At 31.2% G+C, this 19,935-nt stretch overlaps 1 long non-coding RNA gene across 1 annotated transcript; it reads left to right on the forward strand.

Annotated features, from left to right (window-relative positions):
* The first annotated feature begins 17,672 nt into the window (after window positions 1-17,672).
* On the forward strand, window positions 17,673-19,173 carry LOC141302375 (uncharacterized). Its single transcript, XR_012342377.1, has 3 exons — window positions 17,673-17,901; window positions 18,720-18,829; window positions 18,909-19,173. It is a non-coding gene; the product is annotated as an uncharacterized lncRNA (long non-coding RNA).
* The last annotated feature ends 762 nt before the right edge of the window (window positions 19,174-19,935 follow it).

Here is a 19,935-nt window from a genome sequence, read left to right on the forward strand (position 1 = left end):
TGAGAAATGAAGCCAGAATTGCAATATAAACTCACAATTCAGGCTTCCTTTCTCAAAAATAGATAACTTAAACTGACAATTGTGAGAAATAAAGCCAGAATTGCAATATAAACTCATAATTCAGGCTTTCTTTCTCAGAAATGGATGATATATACTCACAATTGTGAGAAATATAGCCAGAATTGCAATATGAACTCATAATTCAGGCTTTCTTTCTCAGAAATTGGTGATATAACCTAGCAATTGTGAGCAATAAAGCCAGAATTGCAATGTAAACTCATAATTCAGGCTTTCTTTCTCAAAAATGGATAACATAAACTCACAATTGTGAGAAATAAAGCCAGAATTGCAATATAAACTCATAATTCAGGCTTTCTTTCTCAGAAATGGATGATATGTACTCACTATTGTGAGAAATAAAGCCAGAATTGCAATATAATTTTTATAATTCAGGCTTTCTTTCTCAGAAATGGGTGATATATATAATCACTATTGTGAGAAATAAAGCGAGAATTGCAATATAAATTCATAATTCAGGCTTTCATTCTCAAAAATGGATAACAAACTCACAATTGTGAGAAATAAAGCCAGAATTGCAATATAAAATCATAATTCAGGCTTTCTTTCTCAGAAATGGATAACATAAACTCACAATTGTGAGAAATAAAGCCAGAATTGCAAAATAAACTCATAATTCAGGCTTTCTTTCTCAGAAATGCATCATATATACCCACAATTGTGAGAAATAAAGCCAGAATTGCAATATAAACTCATAATGTAGGCTTTCTTTCTCAGAAATGGATGATATAACCTAGCAATTGCGAGCAAAAAAGCCAGTATTGCAATATAAACTCATAATTCAGGCTTTCTTTCTCAAAAATGGATAACTTAAACTCACAATTGTGAGAAATAAAGCCAGTATTGCAATATAAACTCATAATTCAGGCTTTCTTTCTCAAAAATGGATAACTTAAACTCACAATTGTGAGAAATAAAGCCAGAATTGCAATATAAACTCATAATTCAGGCTTTCTTTCTCAAAAATGGATAACTTAAACTCACAATTGTGAGAAATAAAGCCAGAATTGCAATATAAACTCATAATTCAGGCTTTCTTTCTTAGAAATCGTGATATATACTCACAATTGTGAGAAATAAAGCCAGAATTGCAATATTAACTCACAATTCAGGCTTTCTTTCTCAAAAATGGATAACATAAACTCACTATTGTGAGAAATAAAGCCAGATTTGCAATATCATTTTTATAATTCAGGCTTTCTTTCTCAGAAATGGGTGATATATGCTCACAATTGTGAGAAATTAAGCCAGAATTGTAAAATAAACTCATAATTCAGGCTTTCTTTCTCAGAAATGGATGATATATACTCACAATTGTGAGAAATAAAGCCAGAATTGCAATATTAACTCATAATTCAGGCTTTCTTTCTCAGAAATGGATGATATAACCTAGCAATTGTGAGCAATAAAGCCAGAATTGCAATATAAACTCATAATTCAGGCTTTCTTTCTCAAAAATGGATAACATAAACTCACAATTGTGAGAAATAAAGCCAGAATTGCAATATAAACTCATAATTCAGGCTTTCTTTCACAAAAATGGATAACATAAACTCACAATTGTGAGAAATAAAGCCAGAATTGCAATATAAACTCATAATTCAGGCTTTCTTTCTCAAAAATGGATGATATATTCTCACAATTGTGAGAAATAAAGCCAGAATTGCAATATAAACTCACAATTCAGGCTTTCTTTCTCAGAAATGGATGATATATACTCACAATTGTGAGCAATAAAGCCAGAATTGCAATTTAAACTCATATTTCCGGCTTTCTTTCTCAAAAATGGATTATATATACTCACAATTGTGAGAAATAAAGCCAGAATTGCAATATAATTTTTATAATTCAGGCTTTCTTTCTCAGAAATGGATAACTTAAACTCACAATTGTGAGAAATAAAGCAAGAATTGCAATATAAACTCACAATTCAGGCTTTCTTTCTCAAAAATGGATAACTTAAACTCACAATTGTGAGAAATAAAGCCAGAATTGCAATATAAACTCACAATTCAGGCTTTCTTTCTCAAAAATGGATAACTTAAACTCACAATTGTGAGAAATGAAGCCAGAATTGCAATATAAACTCATAATTCAGGCTTTCTTTCTCAAAAATGGATAACATAAACTCACTATTGTGAGAAATAAAGCCAGAATTGCAATATAATTTTTATAATTCAGGCTTTCTTTCTCAGAAATGGGAGATATATATACTCACTATTGTGAGAAATAAAGCCAGAATTGCAATATAAACTCATAATTCAGGCTTTCTTTCTCAAAAATGGATAACATAAACTCACAATTGTGAGAAATAAAGCCAGAATTGCAATATAAACTCATAATTCAGGCTTTCTTTCTCAGAAATGTATTATATATACTCACAATTGTCAGAAATAAAGCCAGAATTGCAATATAATTTTTATAATTCAGGCTTTCTTTCTCAGAAATGGGTGATATATATACTCACAATTGTGAGAAATAAAGCCAGAATTGCAATATAAACTCACAATTCAGGCTTCCTTTCTCAAAAATGGATAACTTAAACTCACAATTGTGAGAAATAAAGCCAGAATTGCAATATAAACTCATAATTCAGGCTTTCTTTCTCAGAAATGGATGATATATACTCACAATTGTGAGAAATAAAGCCAGAATTGCAATATGAACTCATAATTCAGGCTTTCTTTCTCAGAAATTGGTGATATAACCTAGCAATTGTGAGCAATAAAGCCAGAATTGCAATATAAACTCATAATTCAGGCTTTCTTTCTCAAAAATGGATAACAAACTCAAAATTGTGAAAAATAAAGCCAGAATTGCAATATAAACTCATAATTCAGGCTTTCTTTCACAAAAATGGATAACATAAACTCACAATTGTGAGAAATAAAGCCAGAATTGCAATATAAAATCATAATTCAGGCTTTCTTTCTCAAAAATGGATAACATAAACTCACAATTGTGAGAAATAAAGCCAGAATTGCAAAATAAACTCATAATTCAGGCTTTCTTTCTCAGAAATGCATCAAATATACCCACAATTTTGAGAAATAAAGCCAGGATTGCAATATAAACTCATAATTTAGGCTTTCTTTCTCAGAAATGGATGATATAACCTAGCAATTGTGAGCAATAAAGCCAGAATTGCAATATAAACTCATAATTCAGGCTTTCTTTCTCAAAAATGGATAACTTAAACTCACAATTGTGAGAAATAAAGCCAGAATTGCAATATAAACTCATAATTCAGGCTTTCTTTCTCAAAAATGGATAACTTAAAATCACAATTGTGAGAAATAAAGCCAGAATTGCAATATAAACTCATAATTCAGGCTTTATTTCTCAGAAATGGATGATATATACTCACAATTGTGAGAAATAAAGCCAGAATTGCAATATTAACTCACAATGCAGGCTTTCTTTCTCAAAAATGGATAACATAAACTCACTATTGTGAGAAATAAAGCCAGATTTGCAATATAATTTTTATAATTCAGGCTTTCTTTATCAGAAATGGGAGATATATACTCACAATTGTGAGAAATTAAGCCAGAATTGCAAAATAAACTCATAATTCAGGCTTTCTTTCTCAGAAATGGATGATATATACTCACAATTGTGAGAAATAAAGCCAGAATTGCAATATAAACTTATAATTCAGGCTTTCTTTCTCAGAAATGGATGATATAACCTAGCAATTGTGAGCAATAAAGCCAGAATTGCAATATAAACTCATAATTCAGGCTTTCTTTCTCAAAAATGGATAACATAAACTCACAATTGTGAGAAATAAAGCCATAATTGCAATATAAACTCATAATTCAGGCTTTCTTTCACAAAAATGGATAACATAAACTCACAATTGTGAGAAATAAAGCCAGAATTGCAATATAAACTCATAATTCAGGCTTTCTTTCTCAAAAATGGATGATATATTCTCACAATTGTGAGAAATAAAGCCAGAATTGCAATATAAACTCACAATTCAGGCTTTCTTTCTCAGAAATGGATGATATATACACACAATTGTGAGCAATAAAGCCAGAATTGCAATTTAAACTCATATTTCCGGCTTTCTTTCTCAAAAATGGATGATATATACTCACAATTGTGAGAAATAAAGCCAGAATTGCAATATAAACTCACAATTCAGGCTTTCTTTCTCAAAAATGGATAACTTAAACTCACAATTGTGAGAAATAAAGCCAGAATTGCAATATAAACTCACAATTCAGGCTTTCTTTCTCAAAAATGGATAACTTAAACTCACAATTGTGAGAAATGAAGCCAGAATTGCAATATAAACTCATAATTCAGGCTTTCTTTCTCAAAAATGGATAACATAAACTCACTATTGTGAGAAATAAAGCCAGAATTGCAATATAAACTCATAATTCAGGCTTTCTTTCTCAAAAATGGATAACATAAACTCACAATTGTGAGAAATAAAGCCAGAATTGCAATATAAACTCATAATTCAGGCTTTCCTTCTCAGAAATGTATTATATATACTCACAATTGTCAGAAATAAAGCCAGAATTGCAATATAATTTTTATAATTCAGGCTTTCTTTCTCAGAAATGGGTGATATATATACTCACAATTGTGAGAAATAAAGCCAGAATTGCAATATAAACTCACAATTCAGGCTTTTTTTCTCAAAAATGGATAACTTAAACTCACAATTGTGAGAAATGAAGCCAGAATTGCAATATAAACTCACAATTCAGGCTTCCTTTCTCAAAAATAGATAACTTAAACTGACAATTGTGAGAAATAAAGCCAGAATTGCAATATAAACTCATAATTCAGGCTTTCTTTCTCAGAAATGGATGATATATACTCACAATTGTGAGAAATATAGCCAGAATTGCAATATGAACTCATAATTCAGGCTTTCTTTCTCAGAAATTGGTGATATAACCTAGCAATTGTGAGCAATAAAGCCAGAATTGCAATATAAACTCATAATTCAGGCTTTCTTTCTCAAAAATGGATAACATAAACTCACAATTGTGAGAAATAAAGCCAGAATTGCAATATAAACTCATAATTCAGGCTTTCTTTCTCAGAAATGGATGATATGTACTCACTATTGTGAGAAATAAAGCCAGAATTGCAATATAATTTTTATAATTCAGGCTTTCTTTCTCAGAAATGGGTGATATATATAATCACTATTGTGAGAAATAAAGCGAGAATTGCAATATAAATTCATAATTCAGGCTTTCATTCTCAAAAATGGATAACAAACTCACAATTGTGAGAAATAAAGCCAGAATTGCAATATAAAATCATAATTCAGGCTTTCTTTCTCAGAAATGGATAACATAAACTCACAATTGTGAGAAATAAAGCCAGAATTGCAAAATAAACTCATAATTCAGGCTTTCTTTCTCAGAAATGCATCATATATACCCACAATTGTGAGAAATAAAGCCAGAATTGCAATATAAACTCATAATGTAGGCTTTCTTTCTCAGAAATGGATGATATAACCTAGCAATTGCGAGCAAAAAAGCCAGTATTGCAATATAAACTCATAATTCAGGCTTTCTTTCTCAAAAATGGATAACTTAAACTCACAATTGTGAGAAATAAAGCCAGTATTGCAATATAAACTCATAATTCAGGCTTTCTTTCTCAAAAATGGATAACTTAAACTCACAATTGTGAGAAATAAAGCCAGAATTGCAATATAAACTCATAATTCAGGCTTTCTTTCTCAAAAATGGATAACTTAAACTCACAATTGTGAGAAATAAAGCCAGAATTGCAATATAAACTCATAATTCAGGCTTTCTTTCTTAGAAATCGTGATATATACTCACAATTGTGAGAAATAAAGCCAGAATTGCAATATTAACTCACAATTCAGGCTTTCTTTCTCAAAAATGGATAACATAAACTCACTATTGTGAGAAATAAAGCCAGATTTGCAATATAATTTTTATAATTCAGGCTTTCTTTCTCAGAAATGGGTGATATATGCTCACAATTGTGAGAAATTAAGCCAGAATTGTAAAATAAACTCATAATTCAGGCTTTCTTTCTCAGAAATGGATGATATATACTCACAATTGTGAGAAATAAAGCCAGAATTGCAATATTAACTCATAATTCAGGCTTTCTTTCTCAGAAATGGATGATATAACCTAGCAATTGTGAGCAATAAAGCCAGAATTGCAATATAAACTCATAATTCAGGCTTTCTTTCTCAAAAATGGATAACATAAACTCACAATTGTGAGAAATAAAGCCAGAATTGCAATATAAACTCATAATTCAGGCTTTCTTTCACAAAAATGGATAACATAAACTCACAATTGTGAGAAATAAAGCCAGAATTGCAATATAAACTCATAATTCAGGCTTTCTTTCTCAAAAATGGATGATATATTCTCACAATTGTGAGAAATAAAGCCAGAATTGCAATATAAACTCACAATTCAGGCTTTCTTTCTCAGAAATGGATGATATATACTCACAATTGTGAGCAATAAAGCCAGAATTGCAATTTAAACTCATATTTCCGGCTTTCTTTCTCAAAAATGGATTATATATACTCACAATTGTGAGAAATAAAGCCAGAATTGCAATATAATTTTTATAATTCAGGCTTTCTTTCTCAGAAATGGATAACTTAAACTCACAATTGTGAGAAATAAAGCAAGAATTGCAATATAAACTCACAATTCAGGCTTTCTTTCTCAAAAATGGATAACTTAAACTCACAATTGTGAGAAATAAAGCCAGAATTGCAATATAAACTCACAATTCAGGCTTTCTTTCTCAAAAATGGATAACTTAAACTCACAATTGTGAGAAATGAAGCCAGAATTGCAATATAAACTCATAATTCAGGCTTTCTTTCTCAAAAATGGATAACATAAACTCACTATTGTGAGAAATAAAGCCAGAATTGCAATATAATTTTTATAATTCAGGCTTTCTTTCTCAGAAATGGGAGATATATATACTCACTATTGTGAGAAATAAAGCCAGAATTGCAATATAAACTCATAATTCAGGCTTTCTTTCTCAAAAATGGATAACATAAACTCACAATTGTGAGAAATAAAGCCAGAATTGCAATATAAACTCATAATTCAGGCTTTCTTTCTCAGAAATGTATTATATATACTCACAATTGTCAGAAATAAAGCCAGAATTGCAATATAATTTTTATAATTCAGGCTTTCTTTCTCAGCAATGGGTGATATATATACTCACAATTGTGAGAAATAAAGCCAGAATTGCAATATAAACTCACAATTCAGGCTTCCTTTCTCAAAAATGGATAACTTAAACTCACAATTGTGAGAAATAAAGCCAGAATTGCAATATAAACTCATAATTCAGGCTTTCTTTCTCAGAAATGGATGATATATACTCACAATTGTGAGAAATAAAGCCAGAATTGCAATATGAACTCATAATTCAGGCTTTCTTTCTCAGAAATTGGTGATATAACCTAGCAATTGTGAGCAATAAAGCCAGAATTGCAATATAAACTCATAATTCAGGCTTTCTTTCTCAAAAATGGATAACAAACTCAAAATTGTGAAAAATAAAGCCAGAATTGCAATATAAACTCATAATTCAGGCTTTCTTTCACAAAAATGGATAACATAAACTCACAATTGTGAGAAATAAAGCCAGAATTGCAAAATAAACTCATAATTCAGGCTTTCTTTCTCAGAAATGCATCAAATATACCCACAATTTTGAGAAATAAAGCCAGGATTGCAATATAAACTCATAATTTAGGCTTTCTTTCTCAGAAATGGATGATATAACCTAGCAATTGTGAGCAATAAAGCCAGAATTGCAATATAAACTCATAATTCAGGCTTTCTTTCTCAAAAATGGATAACTTAAACTCACAATTGTGAGAAATAAAGCCAGAATTGCAATATAAACTCATAATTCAGGCTTTCTTTCTCAAAAATGGATAACTTAAACTCACAATTGTGAGAAATAAAGACAGAATTGCAATATAAACTCATAATTCAGGCTTTCTTTCTCAAAAATGGATAACTTAAACTCACAATTGTGAGAAATAAAGCCAGAATTGCAATATAAACTCATAATTCAGGCTTACTTTCTTAGAAATCGGTGATATATACTCACAATTGTGAGAAATAAAGCCAGAATTGCAATATTAACTCACAATTCAGGCTTTCTTTCTCAAAAATGGATAACATAAACTCACTATTGTGAGAAATAAAGCCAGATTTGCAATATAATTTTTATAATTCAGGCTTTCTTTCTCAGAAATGGATGATATAACCTAGCAATTGTGAGCAATAAAGCCAGAATTGCAATATAAACTCATAATTCAGGCTTTCTTTCTCAAAAATGGATAACATAAACTCACAATTGTGAGAAATAAAGCCAGAATTGCAATATAAACTCATAATTCAGGCTTTCTTTCACAAAAATGGATAACATAAACTCACAATTGTGAGAAATAAAGCCAGAATTGCAATATAAACTCATAATTTAGGCTTTCTTTCTCAGAAATGGATGATATATACTCACAATTGTGAGCAATAAAGCCAGAATTGCAATTTAAACTCATATTTCCGGCTTTCTTTCTCAAAAATGGATGATATATACTCACAATTGTGAGAAATAAAGCCAGAATTGCAATATAATTTTTATAATTCAGGCTTTCTTTCTCAGAAATGGATAACTTAAACTCACAATTGTGAGAAATAAAGCAAGAATTGCAATATAAACTCACAATTCAGGCTTTCTTTCTCAAAAATGGATAACTTAAACTCACAATTGTGAGAAATAAAGCCAGAATTGCAATATAAACTCATAATTCAGGCTTTCTTTCTCAAAAATGGATAACATAAACTCACAATTGTGAGAAATAAAGCCAGAATTGCAATATAAACTCATAATTCAGGCTTTCCTTCTCAGAAATGTATTATATATACTCACAATTGTCAGAAATAAAGCCAGAATTGCAATATAATTTTTATGATTCAGGCTTTCTTTCTCAGAAATGGGTGATATATATACTCACAATTGTGAGAAATAAAGCCAGAATTGCAATATAAACTCACAATTCAGGCTTTCTTTCTCAAAAATGGATAACTTAAACTCACAATTGTGAGAAATGAAGCCAGAATTGCAATATAAACTCACAATTCAGGCTTCCTTTCTCAAAAATGGATAACTTAAACTGACAATTGTGAGAAATAAAGCCAGAATTGCAATATAAACTCATAATTCAGGCTTTCTTTCTCAGAAATGGATGATATATACTCACAATTGTGAGAAATAAAGCCAGAATTGCAATATGAACTCATAATTCAGGCTTTCTTTCTCAGAAATTGGTGATATAACCTAGCAATTGTGAGCAATAAAGCCAGAATTGCAATATAAACCCATAATTCAGGCTTTCTTTCTCAAAAATGGATAACATAAACTCACAATTGTGAGAAATAAAGCCAGAATTGCAATATAAACTCATAATTCAGGCTTTCTTTCTCAGAAATGGATGACATGTACTCACTATTGTGAGAAATAAAGCCAGAATTGCAATATAATTTTTATAATTCAGGCTTTCTTTCTCAGAAATGGATGATATATATAATCACTATTGTGAGAAATAAAGCGAGAATTGCAATATAAATTCATAATTCAGGCTTTCATTCTCAAAAATGGATAACAAACTCACAATTGTGAGAAATAAAGCCAGAATTGCAATATAAAATCATAATTCAGGCTTTCTTTCTCAAAAATGGATAACATAAACTCACAATTGTGAGAAATAAAGCCAGAATTGCAAAGTAAACTCATAATTCAGGCTTTCTTTCTCAGAAATGCATCATATATATCCACAATTGTGAGAAATAAAGCCAGATTTGCAATATAAACTCATAATGTAGGCTTTCTTTCTCAGAAATGGATGATATAACCTAGCAATTGTGAGCAATAAAGCCAGAATTGCAATATAAACTCATAATTCAGGCTTTCTTTCTCAAAAATGGATAACTTAAACTCACAATTGTGAGAAATAAAGCCAGTATTGCAATATAAACTCATAATTCAGGCTTTCTTTCTCAAAAATGGATAACTTAAACTCAGAATTGTGAGAAATAAAGCCAGAATTGCAATATAAACTCATAATTCAGGCTTTCTTTCTCAAAAATGGATAACTTAAACTCACAATTGTGAGAAATAAAGCCAGAATTGCAATATAAACTCATAATTCAGGCTTTCTTTCTTAGAAATCGTGATATATACTCACAATTGTGAGAAATAAAGCCAGAATTGCAATATTAACTCACAATTCAGGCTTTCTTTCTCAAAAATGGATAACATAAACTCACTATTGTGAGAAATAAAGCCAGATTTGCAATATAATTTTTATAATTCAGGCTTTCTTTCTCAGAAATGGGTGATATATGCTCACAATTGTGAGAAATTAAGCCAGAATTGTAAAATAAACTCATAATTCAGGCTTTCTTTCTCAGAAATGGATGATATATACTCACAATTGTGAGAAATAAAGCCAGAATTGCAATATTAACTCATAATTCAGGCTTTCTTTCTCAGAAATGGATGATATAACCTAGCAATTGTGAGCAATAAAGCCAGAATTGCAATATAAACTCACAATTCAGGCTTTCTTTCTCAAAAATGGATAACTTAAACTCACAATTGTGAGAAATAAAGCCAGAATTGCAATATAAACTCATAATTCAGGCTTTCTTTCTCAAAAATGGATAACATAAACTCACAATTGTGAGAAATAAAGCCAGAATTGCAATATAAACTCATAATTCAGGCTTTCCTTCTCAGAAATGTATTATATATACTCACAATTGTCAGAAATAAAGCCAGAATTGCAATATGAACTCATAATTCAGGCTTTCTTTCTCAGAAATTGGTGATATAACCTAGCAATTGTGAGCAATAAAGCCAGAATTGCAATATAAACCCATAATTCAGGCTTTCTTTCTCAAAAATGGATAACATAAACTCACAATTGTGAGAAATAAAGCCAGAATTGCAATATAAACTCATAATTCAGGCTTTCTTTCTCAGAAATGGATGACATGTACTCACTATTGTGAGAAATAAAGCCAGAATTGCAATATAATTTTTATAATTCAGGCTTTCTTTCTCAGAAATGGATGATATATATAATCACTATTGTGAGAAATAAAGCGAGAATTGCAATATAAATTCATAATTCAGGCTTTCATTCTCAGAAATTGGTGATATAACCTAGCAATTGTGAGCAATAAAGCCAGAATTGCAATATAAACCCATAATTCAGGCTTTCTTTCTCAAAAATGGATAACATAAACTCACAATTGTGAGAAATAAAGCCAGAATTGCAATATAAACTCATAATTCAGGCTTTCTTTCTCAGAAATGGATGACATGTACTCACTATTGTGAGAAATAAAGCCAGAATTGCAATATAATTTTTATAATTCAGGCTTTCTTTCTCAGAAATGGATGATATATATAATCACTATTGTGAGAAATAAAGCGAGAATTGCAATATAAATTCATAATTCAGGCTTTCATTCTCAAAAATGGATAACAAACTCACAATTGTGAGAAATAAAGCCAGAATTGCAATATAAAATCATAATTCAGGCTTTCTTTCTCAAAAATAGATAACATAAACTCACAATTGTGAGAAATAAAGCCAGAATTGCAAAGTAAACTCATAATTCAGGCTTTCTTTCTCAGAAATGCATCATATATATCCACAATTGTGAGAAATAAAGCCAGATTTGCAATATAAACTCATAATGTAGGCTTTCTTTCTCAGAAATGGATGATATAACCTAGCAATTGTGAGCAATAAAGCCAGAATTGCAATATAAACTCATAATTCAGGCTTTCTTTCTCAAAAATGGATAACTTAAACTCACAATTGTGAGAAATAAAGCCAGTATTGCAATATAAACTCATAATTCAGGCTTTCTTTCTCAAAAATGGATAACTTAAACTCAGAATTGTGAGAAATAAAGCCAGAATTGCAATATAAACTCATAATTCAGGCTTTCTTTCTCAAAAATGGATAACTTAAACTCACAATTGTGAGAAATAAAGCCAGAATTGCAATATAAACTCATAATTCAGGCTTTCTTTCTTAGAAATCGTGATATATACTCACAATTGTGAGAAATAAAGCCAGAATTGCAATATTAACTCACAATTCAGGCTTTCTTTCTCAAAAATGGATAACATAAACTCACTATTGTGAGAAATAAAGCCAGATTTGCAATATAATTTTTATAATTCAGGCTTTCTTTCTCAGAAATGGGTGATATATGCTCACAATTGTGAGAAATTAAGCCAGAATTGTAAAATAAACTCATAATTCAGGCTTTCTTTCTCAGAAATGGATGATATATACTCACAATTGTGAGAAATAAAGCCAGAATTGCAATATTAACTCATAATTCAGGCTTTCTTTCTCAGAAATGGATGATATAACCTAGCAATTGTGAGCAATAAAGCCAGAATTGCAATATAAACTCACAATTCAGGCTTTCTTTCTCAAAAATGGATAACTTAAACTCACAATTGTGAGAAATAAAGCCAGAATTGCAATATAAACTCATAATTCAGGCTTTCTTTCTCAAAAATGGATAACATAAACTCACAATTGTGAGAAATAAAGCCAGAATTGCAATATAAACTCATAATTCAGGCTTTCCTTCTCAGAAATGTATTATATATACTCACAATTGTCAGAAATAAAGCCAGAATTGCAATATAATTTTTATGATTCAGGCTTTCTTTCTCAGAAATGGGTGATATATATACTCACAATTGTGAGAAATAAAGCCAGAATTGCAATATAAACTCACAATTCAGGCTTTCTTTCTCAAAAATGGATAACTTAAACTCACAATTGTGAGAAATGAAGCCAGAATTGCAATATAAACTCACAATTCAGGCTTCCTTTCTCAAAAATGGATAACTTAAACTGACAATTGTGAGAAATAAAGCCAGAATTGCAATATAAACTCATAATTCAGGCTTTCTTTCTCAGAAATGGATGATATATACTCACAATTGTGAGAAATAAAGCCAGAATTGCAATATGAACTCATAATTCAGGCTTTCTTTCTCAGAAATTGGTGATATAACCTAGCAATTGTGAGCAATAAAGCCAGAATTGCAATATAAACCCATAATTCAGGCTTTCTTTCTCAAAAATGGATAACATAAACTCACAATTGTGAGAAATAAAGCCAGAATTGCAATATAAACTCATAATTCAGGCTTTCTTTCTCAGAAATGGATGATATGTACTCACTATTGTGAGAAATAAAGCCAGAATTGCAATATAATTTTTATAATTCAGGCTTTCTTTCTCAGAAATGGGTGATATATATAATCACTATTGTGAGAAATAAAGCGAGAATTGCAATATAAATTCATAATTCAGGCTTTCATTCTCAAAAATGGATAACAAACTCACAATTGTGAGAAATAAAGCCAGAATTGCAATATAAAATCATAATTCAGGCTTTCTTTCTCAAAAATGGATAACATAAACTCACAATTGTGAGAAATAAAGCCAGAATTGCAAAGTAAACTCATAATTCAGGCTTTCTTTCTCAGAAATGCATCATATATACCCACAATTGTGAGAAATAAAGCCAGAATTGCAATATAAACTCATAATGTAGGCTTTCTTTCTCAGAAATGGATGATATAACCTAGCAATTGTGAGCAATAAAGCCAGAATTGCAATATAAACTCATAATTCAGGCTTTCTTTCTCAAAAATGGATAACTTAAACTCACAATTGTGAGAAATAAAGCCAGTATTGCAATATAAACTCATAATTCAGGCTTTCTTTCTCAAAAATGGATAACTTAAACTCAGAATTGTGAGAAATAAAGCCAGAATTGCAATATAAACTCATAATTCAGGCTTTCTTTCTCAAAAATGGATAACTTAAACTCACAATTGTGAAAAAATAAAGCCAGAATTGCAATATAAACTCATAATTCAGGCTTTCTTTCTTAGAAATCGTGATATATACTCACAATTGTGAGAAATAAAGCCAGAATTGCAATATTAACTCACAATTCAGGCTTTCTTTCTCAAAAATGGATAACATAAACTCACTATTGTGAGAAATAAAGCCAGATTTGCAATATAATTTTTATAATTCAGGCTTTCTTTCTCAGAAATGGGTAATATATGCTCACAATTGTGAGAAATTAAGCCAGAATTGTAAAATAAACTCATAATTCAGGCTTTCTTTCTCAGAAATGGATGATATATACTCACAATTGTGAGAAATAAAGCCAGAATTGCAATATTAACTCATAATTCAGGCTTTCTTTCTCAGAAATGGATGATATAACCTAGCAATTGTGAGCAATAATGCCAGAATTGCAATATAAACTCATAATTCAGGCTTTCTTTCTCAAAAATGGATAACATAAACTCACAATTGTGAGAAATAAAGCCAGAATTGCAATATAAACTCATAATTCAGGCTTTCTTTCACAAAAATGGATAACATAAACTCACAATTGTGAGAAATAAAGCCAGAATTGCAATATAAACTCATAATTCAGGCTTTCTTTCTCAAAAATGGATGATATATTCTCACAATTGTGAGAAATAAAGCCAGAATTGCAATATAAACTCACAATTCAGGCTTTCTTTCTCAGAAATGGATGATATATACTCACAATTGTGAGCAATAAAGCCAGAATTGCAATTTAAACTCATATTTCCGGCTTTCTTTCTCAAAAATGGATTATATATACTCACAATTGTGAGAAATAAAGCCAGAATTGCAATATAATTTTTATAATTCAGGCTTTCTTTCTCAGAAATGGATAACTTAAACTCACAATTGTGAGAAATAAAGCAAGAATTGCAATATAAACTCACAATTCAGGCTTTCTTTCTCAAAAATGGATAACTTAAACTCACAATTGTGAGAAATAAAGCCAGAATTGCAATATAAACTCACAATTCAGGCTTTCTTTCTCAAAAATGGATAACTTAAACTCACAATTGTGAGAAATGAAGCCAGAATTGCAATATAAACTCATAATTCAGGCTTTCTTTCTCAAAAATGGATAACATAAACTCACTATTGTGAGAAATAAAGCCAGAATTGCAATATAATTTTTATAATTCAGGCTTTCTTTCTCAGAAATGGGAGATATATATACTCACTATTGTGAGAAATAAAGCCAGAATTGCAATATAAACTCATAATTCAGGCTTTCTTTCTCAAAAATGGATAACATAAACTCACAATTGTGAGAAATAAAGCCAGAATTGCAATATAAACTCATAATTCAGGCTTTCTTTCTCAGAAATGTATTATATATACTCACAATTGTCAGAAATAAAGCCAGAATTGCAATATAATTTTTATAATTCAGGCTTTCTTTCTCAGAAATGGGTGATATATATACTCACAATTGTGAGAAATAAAGCCAGAATTGCAATATAAACTCACAATTCAGGCTTTCTTTCTCAAAAATGGATAACTTAAACTCACAATTGTGAGAAATAAAGCCAGAATTTCAATATAAACTCATAATTCAGGCTTTCTTTCTCAGAAATGGATGATATATACTCACAATTGTGAGAAATAAAGCCAGAATTGCAATATGAACTCATAATTCAGGCTTTCTTTCTCAGAAATTGGTGATATAACCTAGCAATTGTGAGCAATAAAGCCAGAATTGCAATATAAACTCATAATTCAGGCTTTCTTTCTCAAAAATGGATGATATATACTCACTATTGTGAGAAATAAAGCCAGAATTGCAATATAATTTTTATAATTCAGGCTTTCTTTCTCAGAAATGGGTGATATATATAATCACTATTGTGAGAAATAAAGCGAGAATTGCAATATAAACTCATAATTCAGGCTTTCATTCTCAAAAATGGATAACAAACTCACAATTGTGAAAAATAAAGCCAGAATTGCAATATAAACTCATAATTCAGGCTTTCTTTCACAAAAATGGATAACATAAACTCACAATTGTGAGAAATAAAGCCAGAATTGCAATATAAAATCATAATTCAGGCTTTCTTTCTCAAAAATGGAGAGGCGGTATTAACATCAAGTGACATGGCATCTGACGCACGGAAACCACTGGCACATGCCACTGCTCAGTGGCACATCGAGTGACACTTCCGGTTTTCAGTGACATGTGTCACCGCAGAGTGGCAAGTGCCAGTGACACTTGTGACGTGCCGATGGATTTTGTCAGTGTCACTGTCACTCGAGTGACACTTCCGGTTTTCAGTGACATGTGTCACCGCAGAGTGGCATGTGCCAGTGACACTTGTGACATGTGCCAAACTGCCGATGCATTATGTCAGTGTCATTGTCACGGAACATGCCACCGCGAGTGACAATGTCGCTCTCAGCCGGAGTTTAACGTAGACCGTGTAACACACGCACTTAACGGCCAAACTTATATTTATGACATTTCTATCAAACATAGCATTCTTTTCATCGTGGAATTCACTTGTATGTACCGTATTTGCCTGTGTGTCCGTGTTAGTGACATTGGTGCAGAATGTTACTCTGTCTTGCGGCTTCTCCAGTGACACTGCCGCTGACAGCCAGAGTAAAATGTAAAATGTAGACCGAAACACATTCATGTAAGGTATTTAATTGATGACAGTTTCAGTTTCTGTCCAGCATATTAATAACATGGCAGAGTTTAGTTGTATTACAACGTAGGCTTCTTCATGTGCTTCTTCTTGTGTCCCTTATTTGTTTGCTTGAATGTTTTGTGAAATACGTTAATAAAACATCACATGTTGTAAAATTGTTTCATTTCTTATTGCATATATATATATATATATATATATATATATATATATATATATATATATATATATATGTGTGTGTGTGTGTGTGTGTGTGTGTGTGTGTAATTTATTTTCTTTTTTTTTATATATTAAAGCCGTAGCTGGCCAACTAGATGTCGGTACCAAAATCAAAGATTACAGTATCGGATGCGACTGTAAATGTGACGTGTGCGTTTATTTATATATTTTTTTAAAGTAAATGAAACGTAATTACAAGTCAAGTAACTTTTTTTTAAACATGTCAGTTTGTGGCATATTTTATTTGAGTGGCATGTGCACGCTGCACGCATGCTGGTTGGTGGCAGTATAACTAAGTGCATTATTGGTCAGTCAGTGCACGACTGCACGTGAATAAAAAGTTACAATAGAAAGATTTTCGGATGGTGACGAAGATTCTTGGATGATGAGGAAGATTTACGGGTGGTACCAAAAACCAAACATATAATGTACAGTTGTGGTCAAATATGAATGGTAAGTGTGTTTGGTTTTTTTGTCGTCGCTTATTAGGGTTAACGTAAGCCTAGTCAATACAGTGTTAAACGTTGGGATAAACATGTCGATATATTCAAATAACTGATGCCTAAGTCCGTTGCTTTACAACAAAATGTAAAAATTGCAGTTGTCCTAACCTAATATACACTGAAAAAAATGATTATGGCCCCAATTAAATTAAGCATGTTTCAATTTCGCTAGTTTAAATAATAAAAATTTAGTTTTTGATTTTAATTAATAAGTATTAATTGGTTTTAAGCGAATTACATGTGTTTTAAATCCAAGCCATGTGAATTAATTAAATTCAGTTAGAAAATATTAAGTAAACTTTCTGCGCATGCGCACAAATGCACATTCTCCCTGGCGCCAAAAGGAGTTTCCAGTCACGACTCAGTCAGGTTCACGGTGGGAACTTTTCATTCCGGACCCGGAGTTTTCATCATTCGGTCGATTTACACGGTGAGTAATATTTATGTGAGTAATAATGTAGTGTAGCACTGTTTATTACAGTAAATAGTTTGTTCGCTGTATAAATAATATCTGCAAAATGAGTCTTTGGGAGAAATTCCACAGCGACCAACGGATGGTCACATATAACTTACACAAATAACACAAATAATACTTTTTTATGTGACAGAATGTACTTTTAAGATATTTTTGTATGAAAATGTAGTTGTATAAGCCTAAAATACGCCGTTTATTTGAAAGGATAGCGTCTATTTAAATGCTTAAGCGCTTTCGGAGATGCTCAGGCCGGCAACGTTATTGGTGTTCCCGCCTAAGTTACAACGTTACCACAGCCAGTCCTTCGGGAATCTGCCGGCTTCTAATGTGGTTAAACATGACATATATCGTTAAATCCTTTTGGACGGGTCATCTAATGTCCTTAACTTGTTTGTTCAAGAGCAGTTTGTTTTGGCTGAAGGTAAGGTAGTGCTTGCGTGATACCGAAAAAAAATTATTAACTTCTGTGGCAACTATTGCATTTAAAGCAATGGTGGGCAGATCGTATCCTTAACTGCGTATCCAAATAACTATGCCTTGTAATAGAAAGTTACGGGAAATCAAAAATATGGACGAAGGCATGAAGTTATGAGGGGAATTTCCAGTTAGTTCCTATCAGTAAATCTCACAATATAACATTGGATTTCTGAATGTTTTTAGTATTCACAATTGTAATCATGTGAACATGCCCCTTTTTGCTAGCTTTAATGGTGCAGCATGTAAACTGTTTTAAACTAGCAATAATAATTATTGTGTTTTTACTTTCATTTGAGGGACTCTCTGCATGTTCCTGTGACTAGGACACATACCATTTCCTTGATGCCAAAGGAAGTTTCCAGGTTCGCCACTTTCGTGAAGTTGTATTATTCCAGCAATATGCACAGTAAGTATTAAAGCATTTTACAATAAACAGTTGACTTTAATGAAATATATCATATAATGTAATATGTTATGTTCCACAGATCACTGCTGTTTTCCAGAAAGGAGGTCTTACTGGGAGGAAAATGGTCAAATATTTCGGCATTTTACAGGAGGTATGTATTCATTTATCAAGTGTCTTTTCCTTTCCCATATGTATTATTATTTAACACAGTGATGTCAAATACAGTGTCCAGACAAAAATGTCTCTGCTTGAATTTAAATTCTACTTAAATTTCAAATACTAAAAGGGTTATAGTTGCCCAAAAAATGAAAATTCTGTCGTTAATTACTCACCCTCATGTCTTTCCAAACCCAGAAGACCTTAGTTTATCTTCAGAACCAAAAAAAATTTAAATTTTTTTTTTTTATGAAATCTGAGAGGTTTCTGGACTTGCATAGGCAACAATATAACTGGCCCAAAAACGTACTAAGGACATAAGTGTAACCATTTATGTGACATCAGTGGTTCCACCGTATCTTTACAGAGCTAAAGAATAATTTTAATGTGCAAAGAAAACAAAAATAACTTTATTCAACAATTCTTCTTCCTGCCTCCATTGTCAAGACTACAATGACATATGCGTGTGTTTTTCTTTGTTTATAAACATGGTTCAGCCCATGCATGTTCATGTCAGCAACACCAAACACTTGTGTCATGGTACTCTCATGAATGGCAGACGGTGGCGCGGAGGAGTCTGTATTTTTGTTTTCTTTGCGCACAAGTATTCTCGTAGCTTCATGAAATTACTGTTGAACCACTGATGTCACATGGACTATTTTACCAATATCTTTAATGTGTTTCTTGGCCTAAGAACATTTCAGTTGAGTTGCGTTGCTGACTATGCAGGGTTAGAAAGCTCACAGATCTCATTAAAAATATCTGAATTTGTGTTCCATTTGCAGATTAGGAACAACATGTGGGAGATATACAAATAGATTTGTCAGTTTTCTTTCTCATCTGCTTCCTTTCACTTTAACTTAAAAAAAAACAGCTGTTTATGATGACATACTGATTTGTTTTTGTGCATATTGGCTGGTAAATATCAGTTGATACCCAACCCTACTAAT

Source organism: Garra rufa, unplaced genomic scaffold, assembly GCF_049309525.1.
Source record: "Garra rufa unplaced genomic scaffold, GarRuf1.0 hap1_unplaced_001, whole genome shotgun sequence".
Classification (NCBI taxonomy): Eukaryota; Metazoa; Chordata; class Actinopteri; order Cypriniformes; family Cyprinidae; genus Garra; species Garra rufa.